Source organism: Cryptomeria japonica, chromosome 8 (genome assembly GCF_030272615.1).
Source record: "Cryptomeria japonica chromosome 8, Sugi_1.0, whole genome shotgun sequence".
Taxonomy (NCBI): Eukaryota; Viridiplantae; Streptophyta; class Pinopsida; order Cupressales; family Cupressaceae; genus Cryptomeria; species Cryptomeria japonica.
This window is the reverse complement of record NC_081412.1, coordinates 395563667-395573458: the sequence shown is the minus strand read 5'-3', so window position 1 is coordinate 395573458 and position 9792 is coordinate 395563667.

Sequence of the window (9792 nt, the reverse complement as noted above, 5' to 3'; positions counted from 1 at the left end):
TTGTGTACCTTAGTCTTGCAAGTCCAATAAGGTGCAATGAGATCCTTGGACTTGAGCCTAAAGCATTGTAATCAATTATTCATATTGTTAGTGTGATTCTCATTGTGTTTTTTCCTTGTTTAGGTCTTTCCACATAAATTTGGTGTTCATGTGTTTGATGTACTTTGCGCTTTTGTGTTTTATAAATACAATAATAAGTTAATTATGGTTTCAGGTTTAAAAGATTAGAATTAGAGTATTTTGAGGTCCAAACTGATTCACCACCCCCTCTCAGTACCGTGGTGTGTTCAACACCTCGTCCTGTTGGTTAAAAACTGCCTTTGAGGTAGACATGGATGTGTTCTTTTCCCTATCTTCAAAAAAGAAAGGCAGGTAATCAAATAGAAGGCATAAATCATCTTCTTGTCCTTTTCCTTTACCAAGGATAGCACCTTGATGTTGTAATCACTCATCTTCATTTTTCTCGTCTGGGAAGTGAATCTCGTCTTTCTTACGAGCATACAAAACTCTTCCTCTTCTTTTCTCTATTCATGCAACCGGGCAACCCTCTAGACCACAAGTCCACCCTTAAAGAGTGAAATGGTATCAAGACAAGAGAAATAAGGGGAAAAGATTGTTTGCAAATAAGATTGGGGAATCTAATTTTCCTGAGTGGGAATAGTTCCTTGAGAGGAGTGTTTTTATGAAACAACAGGGTGGGAGTTAGGTGTTTTATGAGCAAGAGAAAAATGAAGATGAGTGATTATAAAATCAAGGTGAAACATTCCTTGGTGTTACCATGTGGCATGTTCTGGTGCTTTTATGCTTGTGAAACAACCAATAAAAAATCTTTAATTCTTTTCTGGGTTTAAAAAATCATTGTCCTTTGGATTGTTGACAAGTGGCACCTTCCACTTGCACCTCTAGTTTTCCTTACATTCTCCGCTTGCCAACCTACTGGACACGTGGTGTAAAAATTTGTTAAGGCTTATTTTCTTCCAGCCTTCAAAAGCCTCCACAGTACCAATATGTGGCTTCTTCCATCGTGAGCACTTTGGAAACAAAATCTTTTGTGGGAATCATGCAAAGCTACCACGTGTCGTGTTCGCGTTTTGAAGGGAGTTTGAGAAACCTTTTGTAGAGAACTCATTCAGGAGTGACACATGCATCAATCTGTGTGACCTTGACTAACTAGATAAAAAAGGAGGACGAACCACTCAAGAAGGAAACTGGTGGCATCAAAATGAATTCTCTCTTGACACGTGGATCACTCTGCATGATCAAGACTTAAGCAACCAAAAAAGGAGGAATAGTTGTCCGACTAGGAAGCTGCTAGCATTGAAATGAATTCTCTCCAAAGGTGAGAGACTGTAGCATTGTTTCTATCAATGTCTTGAGCACAAATCCAAAAAATTGTGGATTCATCTATATGGTGCATTCTGAAGCCAAAGGAATCCATGTACATGTGTTTTTCCTTGATGTTTCCATTCATATCCATACTAGAAATCTTTTGCATCACAAAGTTTCTCAATTACTTCATCATGGAAGATTGTGAATAGTTGATGTAGGTATTCAAATATGGCATGGGAGTTATTCGTTACATTATTTAAATGATGTTTATTTGTTTGCATTGCCAGTGTCATGTCATTTGAGAGTAGTCATTGTAGATCTGATCAATTTGTGTCTGTTGCACCTAATGTGAAGAAAAGAGAGACAATTGTATTTGGTTGATCATGTTTGTTAGTTCAACATGACACTTGTTCCAATGTGGTCTGGTACTTCTCATGGAAGATCCAAAGTGCATAAGTTGCTTAGCTAATTGTACATCGAGAAGAATTTTTAGGTGTGCACAAATGTTTTCAATGGTGATTGGTATGTTTCCTTATACATTTTCTTTATATGAAAATTGTTGCAAGTTCTTGGCTACAATGATGCATCATTAGATTGAAGATAAAATATCGAAACATTAGATACATGCAGTTCCATTTGGAAAGAGTGTGGGAAATTCCATATTGAGTAGGCCTCAATATTATATTTATTTATCAAAGATTAGTTTATTTTAGGCCAGTTGATAATGTTATTTGTGTTGTCCTCAAGTTCTAGTGTTTGCTTAATAATTTCTAGTTCATGGCGTTTGTTTGATAGTTTAGCCATAAATGATGACATGTATGTTGTGTCATTTTCGGTTTGGTCTTCATCAACATGCTTTGTTATTTGGCACTAAATGATTGATAAAAGTTATTTTTCTCCTAATTTTAATTGTATGTTTAAAATTTATTTTATTATATAAATTAAATTAAAATTTAAAATAAAATAAACTAAATTCAAAGTCAAAAAATATCAAAATCTAAATATTAATACAAACAATAATTAAAAAAATTAATAATAGATAGTAAATTAATATAATTAATAAACAATTAAATAAAAATAAAACTATTTTTTAAAGTTAATAACAATATTATTTATATTATGATAATTTTTCTTGATTGGTAAATAGTAGCTATGGGATGGACCCATGTATTAAAATAAAAAAGAGATATTAGAATCATTCAACACAGATCCATCAAATGGTTGTTGGTAAAAAACAAAAAAAACTACTACTTTACTATTTTGAACCATCCTAATCAGACATCTAGTTGATCACAAAATGCTAATACTACTTCCAAAATGTCTCCTAAATCCCTGAAAAGGAGACCGATATATATAACCAACCTGCACTACTAGACTACCATCTATACAGTATCATGCAAAATAATTAAACATTACATAGAAATACCCACAGAGACCCACATATCAGTAGTCCTTCATTGCTTCAATGCAACCAGTCTGGTCTTCACAGGGCACTCAGGAGGGCAATAACTTCAAAATTTTCCAGAAGATCCTTCCCAATATCCACACTTTCTTGTTGAATTTCTACACCAAATGGTTCATCCTCCTCACCATTGCTAACCAAGTCCTCGGTCACCAGATAATTCTGAAGCCATCCTTGATCATCTCTTTTAACCATGCCTAACCTCTTCTTGAGGAATATTGTGTCTCTCTCCACCCTCCACCCTCCACCCTCCACCCTCCACCGCCTCCATCCTCCGCTGGAGATGTGAAGGGCCAATCGATCAAATAAGAGAACACTTAGCAATTTCTTTACCACGACATCAAACAACATAATAATCTTTTTATAGAGTCCACATTCTCCAATTCACCCAGATAACATTTCCTAACCAGTTTCCTGCACAGAGATTTCACCATTTCCTTCGACTCCCCCAATTCTACGAGCGTGGCCACAAAAATTGTAACTATATCAGGATTTACCCTATGCCTATGCCTATGATCAAAATTTAGGAATTCCTCCCCAAGTATCCTTTGCACTATATGAATCACCATCCCGTGTTTTGATTTAAACACACACTTCAATCTCTTCTCAATAACCTCCCCGAAGAATGACATTTGCCTCTTCCTACTAACTAATCTTAACGACATGTCCATCTCTTATTAGCACCAACCACCACTTCAGCTTTTGCTCAAAATGACTCATACACCACTGTTCATTCACCTTAATAAACATCTTAAATCTATCACTTTCCCAACAATATATTGTCTCATAACCATACCAGGTACCTCCCAATTCCCATCCCATCGAATTGCCCAGAATCTCTGAGTGATATAATATCAATGCATCAACTAAGCAAAGTTGCACATTTGACCAGCCACTATACCATCTTAATCAATGCGTTTGCCAATTTTGAATAACCAACACGTCACCTCCCCCAAGTGTTGGTCCAACCTAAACAACCCCTGAAAAGATATGCTCAATGCCAAAATAAGGCAGTCGTACCATTTGTAGTTAAAAAGAGCCCTCATAGTAGGCTTGCATATACAAACACTAGGATCATAAAGAATGATTATGGATTCCCTATCCCATCAAAGCTAGCTCACCATGAGCAATAAGGTGATCCCTTTCGGATGTATTTATTCTGGTTTCAAATGACAGTACGGACTGATTAACACGCGTATTAATCGTGCGTTTTACACTGTTGATTTTGCAATTAATGGCTGTGATTGACTAACCTGTCGCTAACACGCTGTACAAAAGGTATGTTTTGGAGCCAGAATAGATGCAGCCATGTCTTCCTAGCTGAGTGGTTCTGACTTGGCCTCCATGTATCACCCAACCACCTTCTTGGCTAGCTTGTTTGCCACCATATTCCCTTGGAAGTAAATGTGTGATATTTTGAATTCTTCAAATTTATCTATTAACTCTCAGATTGACTTTAACCATTTCCTTAGTTTCCAGTTGGGAATCGAGTTTTGCCGAATTGCATTAACTATAAATAGCGAGTCTCCCTCCAGTTGCAGATGGTTTGCCTTCACTTTCAATCTGCATTTTAATTCTAATAGTTCTACCCAAAATTCAGCTATATTGTAAGTGGGTTGTCCTAGAAATTCTACTTTTCCACAAAAGATTTTGTTAGAATGGTCCCTCACTACATGCCCCACACCACTCGAGCCAAGATTGCTTCTAGACGTGCCATCAAAATTGACCTTCATCCACCCCTTTTTTAGTTCCTTCCATATCACATCTTCCCTCAATTGTGAAGAAGATCAACCAACCTTAGTCCATAAACAGGGGTATATTATGATAATTTTATTAATAATATTATTAATCAATTTTAATGTAATTTGATATTAATTATTATCAAGAATATAATATAATAATAAATTAATGCACCCATCTATATTAATTGAATAATTTGAAGTTTTTTCTATAATTTTTTTTTTATAATTTAAAATATTAAAAAACAATTTAATCTTATGTACATGATTTCCATGATTATCATCTTATAGTAAAATTTTATCCATATAATACATAATTTAATTTTAATTTCATAGTTGTAGTTTGAATAATTTTAAATATTAAAAAAAAAAATACTATGCAAATTTACAACAAACAAAAACATTCATTTAATTGATAAATTGAATTTATTTAAAAATTATATGTACTATAGAATTCGTGCATTAATAAGTTACACCAATATTTTGTAGTAAATAGCATAGGAATTCTTATTGTTTTTGTGTGGATTGTGAAATGACATTGTTTGAGTGTTGATAATCAATACCCCACAAACTTATGCATTTTTTTTCTACGTTTAGAAAAGTAGTTGGAATGTCTAGGTGATGGGTGGTGCAAGTGGAGCTTTACAGTTGGATATGTTGTATAGTGGAATACAATGATTGCAACCCAGCATGAACCTTTCATGATGACACCGAAGTAAAAATTTGCGCAAACTTGTGGAAAACTGGGCATGAGACATGAGGACTTTAGTGGGGAGTTCCCCACCAAGAAATAGCCTATCGGATAAATATATGCATTGATAATTGCTTCGATATAAAAAGGATCCATTAGTTCAAGATACACCAATGGATTCCATGCATTATCAACAAAGCCCAACATTCAAGATATAGAGAAACATCAAGACATGAATTCATGTAATGAGCTTCATTGATATATTTAGACTAAGAAGGCTTCTCTAAATATTGAGACCTTGAGGTATGCTTACAATATACATTAAAGATTGAATAAGAATTCAAACAAAAAAGAAAGAAGAAATATTTTGTAAACACCAAATCAACGGGAGAATGTAGTATCAAGTTTATACCTAAAAGCAATGAAAAAAGGCACCAAAAAGACATAGAAAGACATAGGAATGTGGTGTAAATTTCACAATATTCCTTGAAAAAAAAACAAGGATTATTGAGCCACAAAGATGTTGGTGACATGAAAACATGAAGTGGAAATCAAACCTAATTTATTGCTTATGAACTCTTTTGAATAGAAGGATGATGATAAGACAATTGACATTGATCCATTGGCAACAACTTCCATTACCAAAATCTTACCTCATGAAAATGAGGAATACCTATTCTATTCATAAATGTGGGTGAATGGAAATGCCTTACATTTCATTGTCAATATTAGAAGTAAGAAGAATTTGATCTTTCTTGAGATTGCCAAGAGACTAAACTTGCCAACAACACCACATTCACAATTGTACTCCATGAATTGGTGAGTTAGGGGTGAGATAATCAAATAAAAGGACAACTTTGTTTGCCCTATTCCATTAAACCATTCAAACTTGAAGTAATTTGTGATGTGGCACCTTTAGATGTGTATGATGTATTGTTATAATAACCATACATGCACATGCATCATGACATCTATTACTCCAAACTGTGTATTTCCATAGTTAAGTTAGGTGAACAAAAATATCATATACTGGATGTAAGTATATAGAACTCATATTCTTGATTATTGCAAAATAATGTCAACATGTATTTGTTCAAACTAAAAAAAATATACCACTAATAATTTGACCTATGGTAAGGTCAATTATTGCAACCACTCATGTCAAAACAATCACTATGATCACCCAATAGAACCAAATAAATCATATTTTGTCAAGATATAGGATGAATTCAACTCATCAACAAGAGTACCAATAGATTGTCAAGTCAAGAATCTAATTAATTGAATTATAGAGATACCACTAGCAAGTGGGCCACTATATAGGTCACTCTTTGAGCAACAAATTTACAAATTAATTTTCAAAATAATTTTTTTTTCTCTCAAGCACATCACCATGTGGAAGCTTGATTGTTCTTACCAAGAGAAGGATGAAAAGTGACAAAACTACATTCATTATTGAGATTTGAATAAGATCATTGTTAATAGCAAGTATCCAATTGCTCTTATTCATAATATCTTGGACCAATTTAGGGGGGATATGTTTTTCACCAAAATTGTCTTGAAGTCTAGATACCACCAAGTTCTAATTGAGACATTATATGCATGGGAAAATACTCTCAAAATTAAAGAGTTCTTATTTGAGTGGCTAGTCGTACCTTTTAGTTTGACTAATGCTCCTTCCACATTCATGAGAGTGATGAATAATGTACTTAGGCTATTCACTAATTCCTTGTTTTTGCCTAGTTTGATGACATAATTATCTTCAACAAAACATGGGAGGACTATTAGAAACATATCCAACAAGCACTCTTAATTTTGTAACAACATATACTATATGTTAACAAAGACAAGTGTTATTTTGGTATGTAGATGTTCAATACTTGAAATGAAGCAAGGTAAGAAAAAACAACTTCCCACACTGATATAGTGAGGAAAGTTGTGCAAATTTTTCTTTTCAAGCCCTTAAATGTTAGAGAATGAAGATGCATAAAAATAAAGGAACATTCAAAACAACAAGAAGACCATAACATAATGTTTATGTGGGAAGGAAAACCTTTAAAGAGAAAAACCCCACACTTCAAAAGCACAAATCAATATATTATCAGTAAATAATGGTAATAATATAGTGCTAGAGAAAAGATCTTTTAGTTGTCTTCACATAATGATAAGATTTTGGAGCAATTTCAACGACATAACAATACCTACAAAAACCTTCACTACAAATCACTTTACAAGCCTCCACTTTATAACAATATTAGAAATAGTAAGCTTCAAGAAATGGATGCCCAAAATTTCCAATGTAAAAAATACAATGCTTGCAAGTCATTTCCTTAACATCTAAATCACTTGCATTCATGTATAAGCGCCTACATAATTAAGTCCCACCTATCATTTTCTTTTTCAATTTCCCACTCTTACACTTGTCATAATGTGTCATAGTTGGTCATAAACTCTTCCATGAAACAACATGATTCATAGTAGAGCCCACAAAGTGGGGCACCTACTTGGACCAAAAATTAGCTTGCATGTCATCCTAGTCACCTTCCATGTAGGATGCCAACTCACCAAGATAGGTCCCATAAAATGACATCATAGGAATAATATAAAATATTCACATAGGCTAAAATAAAAAAATAAAAAAATAAATAAATGTTAGGACTTGCAAAGGTTGAGGCTTCTTAATCCCAATAGTACTTAGGCCATTCACTAATTCATTCATTGTTGTCTATTTGGATGGTATAATCATCTTCAACAAAACATGAGAGGACCATTAGCAGCATGTCCAATAACTACTCTCAAATTTTTGATAACAAAGACTCTATGCTAACTATGTGCTCTTTTGGTATGGATAGGATTCAATACTTGGATACATCATGTACAATGAGGGTATTTGTGCCCTATAAAGGTACAAGTAATAAAAGATTAGCCACCACCTAGGGTTTTGTAGTTTTTTTGAATCGGCTAATTTTAATTGAAGGCATGTGCTTGGATTTTCACACATGACATGGCCTATGAATCAAGCACTTATAGGAAGTTCCTATCAATCCAGTTGTAGGTGACTCAGTAGTTGGGAATTTGCATCCGCCATCATGGGGGTTCCAACCCATGTAAAATAAAAAAACATTTGGATAGAGGCATAGCAATAGGCATTCATACAATTTAAAAGGAAGTTATGTTCAATACAAGTGTTGGCTCTTCCAAAATTCTACTAGTCTTTTGAGATTGTGATAAAGGCCTCTAAATATTCACTTGTAGTAGAGGTCATGCAACTATAATAATAGCCTTTATGATACAATTTAAAAGGAAGTTATGTTCAATACAAGTGTTGCCTACTATAATAATAGCCTTTACGATACAATCTTAGGTATCCCACCAATGACAAGTTGTATGTCATTATTCAAGCTTGCAAATAGTGGAAACAATATATCTTAAGGAAGGAGATTGTCATTCACACAAACCACAAGCCACTACAATCTATGCAACCACAAGCCACTCCAATCTATGCAACCACAAGGAAAGTTGTAGAATGATAGGTATGAAGGGTGATCCATGTAACACTTGGTTGTAAATACTATCCATAAAATAAATGATTGAATGAAATCAAGAATATAAATCTAGACTTGAAAGAATAAACTATATTCTATTCAATAGGTAATGTAAAAACATATTAGACATTTGAATAATTGAAAATGAACTATAGGTGAGTGCATATAGGATATATCACCTAGGAAACTAAAAACACAACCAATGTCAGGTACTATGTAAAAAATTCACTACTTATCATAGTGTGAAAAGGACCTAAGTGGAGAACTAGTAAGGAAATTCATTATTTAGTAAATATACCTTATTTACACAAACACCCCCTTAAGCATAACTTAGGAGAAATCAAAGAGAAGGAAATTCAAATAAGGGTATTGACAATAAGGTCTAATGAGATAGCCATGTACAAATAACCTCTCAAAATAGAAGATAAGGATAAATCCTTGTGGTGAAACCACCCCCCCCGTTCCCCCTACAAGAGGAAAATGCAAGAAGTGCTAGGTAACCAATGCAAACATGTATTGTACCCCCAAAAGAGCTTGAATATGAATGCACTTTATATTGATGAAGAGTTTGGTGAAGATATTTACAAATTGGTATATTACTAGAAAATAATGAAAATTAATGAGCTACATTTGAATAAGCTCTTTGAGAAAAATGCATGCATATATAGTATGGTTAGTTCAGTAATGAAGGACCACATTCTTTGAGGTCCATATGGAAATCTAATTGTTTCAATAAATCTATGATAGCTTTTAAAAATTGATAGCAAGTTCAACAAGTATATTCTAAAGTTGAATAGCCTTAGTGGCAACATTGACAACTCGTTTATAGTTAGCCTTAGTCAAAGATAGAGAAATTCTATGCTACTTATTGCTCTACCAATAAATGTTACTAGAGCCAAACTGAAAGCTATAATCATCTGTCAACTTGTGATCATAAAGATCACTGTTCTAGTTAGATTCCATGGACCCAATTAGGTTTGCATTTTTTCTTGTTGCATAATTAATCCCATAATTGTGTTTTCTAAT